Below are 5197 nucleotides of genomic sequence, written 5' to 3' on the forward strand. Positions count from 1 at the left end.
CACAAAATGGGACTGTCTACCTTTTGCTCCATTGTTGTTGGAAACAAAGTGGCAAGAGGGAAAATGAGGAACCAGATTTACCTTTGCCACTATCTGTGACACTGTAGTCATGCCTAGCCTGACATCTTAAAATATCCCAGACCCAAGCTACAAAAATGGTCACAGGTGGTTTGATCTAGCATCTCTGCCGTTAGAGTTTCTGCTGAAGACAAACTCGTCTGGGTTCGTTGTGCACCAGAATTAACATGTGCTTGAAAATTACATTTTGTAAAAAAGGAAATAAAAATTTCCATTTATATAGATACTCTGATTCATGTTTAAGTGTTAAAGGTTATGCAGACTAAACTTCAAGAGGAGATCCAGTGTTTAACAGTAGTGTTCTAGAGGATTCTAAAGGAAGCTGTCCCAGCAACCCTGAGAGAACCATCTACACTTTGGATATGTTGTAGCCCCATCATTACACTGAGATATTTCCATTTGAGTAACTAAAGGTACTCCTGGCAGAGCTGGAGATGAGGGACACTTTGGTGGACAGTGGTCACTAGGGTTCCCGTCACCTACTTAATGCAAAGACCTTAGTGGTCTCAGAACGAAAAGGTAAAATGGAAGAGAAAAGCACAGTTCTTTTCTATCTTTTAAAATTTACTTTTTATCAAGGATGTACCTGTACACTATTCTAAAGCTAAGCATTTAAGGATAAAGTCCAGAAATAAAATGTCCGTATTTTCTTTCTTTCTTTTTTTTTTTTTTTTTTTTTCTGTCATCTGTCACCCAGACTGGACTGCAGTGGTACCATCATGTCTTACTGCAGCCTCAAACATCTGGGCTCAAGTGATCCTCCTGCTTCAGCTTCCCAAGTAGCTGGGACTACAGGCATGTGCTACCACCCCCAGCCAAAACATCCGTATTTTCTATTAGAATCGTTTACATTATGATGGGGGGTGGGAAGCTGGGGGAGGGTTGTACATTCCCAAAAGAAAGCAGGGTTATAGGAAATCTGAATGTGCTTCAGTGATTCACTCCTGAAAAGCAGCCTGGGTATGTTGGCAGATTTTGTTTGCATTTGTCTTGCATATTTAAAGTCTCAGGAAATCTAGTCTTGGTCCAAAACACTGGAGAAAAAAAATAACACCAGACAAAACACATTTGAGTAACTTGAAGTAGCGGCATAGAATAGGCCCAACTAAGAAGTTGGAGGGGCAAAGAGAAAGCCGACAGAATCAGCTTCTCCTGGTAAGTGAAAGCAACAAGTTCTATTTATGGTAGACAGAGGGTCCTTATTTGCTCGTGCATGGTGTCTATGTGGGCCTATGGAATGGTAGTTACTTGAAGGTTCGCATATGTAAGCATGTGGACCCAGCACAGCCTGTGACCTGATTCCAGATCCTCAAGAGTGGAGAAGGAAAGAAATATGATGATTTCCTATGCTTGACCCTAACCCAACCCCAAAACTGCTAGGGATTCAACAGTAAGATGTAAGGAATAAGAGAACAGACAACTTCTCAACAATGTGCATGCCATTTGTGTAGATGTTCAGAACTACATATGTGTGAATATAACTCCCACCTTACACATGCACACACACTACAATCACATGGCATTAAAAAATACATTGTGTATGGAACTTGGTAACATCAGTCAGGACCTGGAGCTATAATCATAGCCTTATTGCCACTTCTTGTGTTGTGTATACATTGAATGGCTCATAGATTTTAAGAGATTTTTTTATTGTAAGTATTTCTACTAAATGCACTTATCCTTCTATATGTTTATATATTTTGGTAAAATTGATTTATCAGATACTTGGTATTTTAGTAAGAAAATTTCCTCAAATATTTGGCTAATGCTTTGATGTCAGGGTTGCATATTGCTGAGTTGGAGCTCAGAAGAAATTTCTGCAGCTTCGGGCATTTTCAACTGCAGACTGCAGTTTTCTTGGCTAAAAATTGCACTGTGTGTTCTTGTGAATTTGCTCACAATTCTAAAATGACAATTGGTGGCTGTGATGCTTAAAGTCACTGCCTACTGGCTCTCTTATGGTGAATGTTGCCATCATATGATCATTTATTTACTTTTTGTGCAAGTGATGGCATTTTGGTTGTTGCCAAAAACAGCACAAGTGGTTGGGAGTGTATGTTGTTGGAAGGTGTACATTTCTGTTTCTTTCAGCTATATTATTTATACACCCAGGTTTTCTGTTAAGGATGTAATCATTCTTTCATGAAAGAACAATTGGCAAGAAATAATTAAATTACCTTAAAAAGTAAGAATTAAGAGGCACTCCAGCCAGATAACACCTCCCAACAACATGAAATTTAGTTAGTGCTTAGTGAAATTCCTTAAATATATATGTATATGTTTTATTCAATTTAATATTGAAGTTATTTAATATCATAACTACTGCTTTTGTATTTTTTAATGGTGTTGCAACCACTTGTACATCTGCTACATGTTACTGACAAAACTGGGCAGCTGAAAATAAAAGAGAATAAATTCTATTCCACTGTAAGAAGTTGATTTCTTTTCAGCTTTCTTTGTATATCAGTAAAGAACAAGAATTGTTTGAAAATAATTTTAAGTCTGATAGGTATGGATAGCATGTTACCTAAGCGTTTAATTTGTACATTTTGATGTCTGATCATTTGCATGGAAGAGACAATAGTGCCACGTCTGAATTGTTCTCTTGTGCTTGGTTAATATGTACTTCTCTAGATTGTTCAAAAAGTTTCAAATGACATTCCTTACTCTTTGGTTTTCAGAGGCATTCAAGCAAAATATCACAGTTTGTTTTATGACCAGTCTAACAATACCTGTGATTAAATTTAATTTGTTAGTGTAAATAAATTTCTTGCCAATGAGTATTATTGTTGTTAGACAACGAATGCAATAAAAAGAGAAATACTGAGATCTGTTGAAGCAATTTTTTTCCCTCTTCCATTTTCACCTTCAACTAAAACAAGCCTTGACTGGGTAAACCTGTATCAACTGTCAAAGCATATCTGTCAATCAAGAGCAAAGTGCACATTTTTCATGGAAATGAAACTAAAAATAAGTTTTAACTCTGGTAAAGTGTAAATTGGCAGCTAGAATTACATTTGAAAGCACAATTATGGAACTGGGCATAAAGTTAAAAGAGCAAAGCCTGCACTCGAAGCTTCCTCGCCCATCATTTTGTTCCCCTGTCGCTGCTTCACCGTCAAAGTCTCCGATATCTCTCAGCCGGGAAAACCTCTGTGACAAATTCATTAAGTAGTCAGCCTCTCATAGCGAGGGGCAAGCTAAGAAAGAATCAGGACCATCATAGAGTATGGGGTTATTTTAAACGATATTCTTTCTAAAGCCTTAAAAATTCAGAAGACTTGGAGATAACAAGTGAGGGCTATTAATTTCATTCATTCTCACACACGCAAACTACTGTAATTTATATGTGACTAAACCTGTGTCAGTGCGAAAATTTAGATTTGGGAATCACAGAATACATGGATTAAGCTGTTTTCCTCTTTTTCACAATGTAGGTTATGAAATTTCTAACCAAGGCATGTCCCTTTTTGAATGATCTTGAGTATGTGCTGTGTCAAATTGGATAGACTTTTGTTTCTTCCATGGAATTTGCCTATTCTAGCAAGAATAAGAAAGAACAGAATGTGGTCATTTTATTGAAGATGTTAGGGAGCCTAACTACTCAGGACATTCTTTCTAAATAAGGAAATATGTGGGGGTGGGGGTCCCTAAGCATCACACTCATTGATAATTTCAAGACAGTCTTTCAGAGAACCCAGCATCCTGGGCTGTGAGCAGCATCTCAGAATAATTGAGCCCTTGTAGGGCACAGGATATTATGTCACTGGAATCATGACTAACTCCAATCTTGATGTGAAGAAAGTGGTTTTTTGACCCAAACAAAATGTTCCTGTTTATTACTTCAAGTCAGTGATCTTAAACTGTTGGTGGTTCTCAATTAATTGGCAAAACATTTTCTCTGAAATGCCAGACTATCATCATAACAAATGCCTTAGAAAAACTTCGTTTCTGGCTAGGCTCGGTGGCTCACACACGTAATCCCAGCACTTTGGGAGGCCAAGGCGGGCAGACCACCTGAGGTCAGGTGTTCGAGACCAGCCTGGCCAACATGGTGAAACCCTGTCTCTACTAAAAATACAAAAATTAGCCAGGCATGGTGGTGCACGCCTGTAGTCCCAGCTACCCGGGAGGCTGAGGCACAACAATCCCTTGAACCTGGGAGGCAGAGGTTGCAGTGAGCCAAGATTGCACCACTGCACTCCAGACTGGAAAACAGTGAGATTTGGTCTCAAAAAACAAAAACAAGAAAAAAATTTGTTTCTAAAGTCACTGCCTTAACACCCCAAAGAAGTAATTCAGCATGAAGGTTATACCTTCAAAACAGACAAATAAATGAAAATGGGTAACCTTTATATATCAGCTTCTATAAGAGAAATGATAAAGTCATGTTTTCTTCCTAGTCATGTCTCAGAAGATAGCCAAAGGGGTTGTTGATCTTTTCTATTTGTTTGTTTACCTTTCAATTTTTTTTTCTTTTCAGCCTCCACAACAAGTTTAAATATTAAACAAAAACCCACCAGCACTACCACCACCTCAACAACAGTGTAGTCCTTGGGGACACTTAGCTTAACCCAAGTCAATTATGGGATTCAATCTGTATCCAATCATCGCAGTGAACAAACTTCCTTTCACCAATTCAAAGACACTCTAAGGTACAATTTGTGCCAAGATCATAGAGACTCCTAATTTTCAGGTGTGACAACACTCCCAAAAATTTTAAGATTTTCCTATGTGTCATTACTACAGGAGAATTGAAAAAGCAAGAGTACAAGGGGAGTTGGAATAATTCAGGTTAATATTTACTGAGAAAGTCATGTATCAAAGGGAAAACAGGAGTAAGTCTGACTGCCATCGTCAGACTTGCTATGTGCGTGGAGTAGAAGGGAACTTCATAATGCACATCTAGTTTTCTGGCCCACGAACTGGAGTCCCTGAGCGAGTACTGGAGTTCTGAAGACACGTGAGCTAGGCCTGCTTCCCTTGTGTCTTCTGAACAAGACATGGCAAGACAGCAATACATACACGTGCTTTCAGGCAACACATGTTTTAGGGTAAGTACTTTTGGGGTCACACACTGTTACTTAATATCTGACAATCGACATAACTGATTTATCCA

This window comes from Macaca nemestrina, chromosome 4 (assembly GCF_043159975.1).
Source record: "Macaca nemestrina isolate mMacNem1 chromosome 4, mMacNem.hap1, whole genome shotgun sequence".
Classification (NCBI taxonomy): Eukaryota; Metazoa; Chordata; class Mammalia; order Primates; family Cercopithecidae; genus Macaca; species Macaca nemestrina.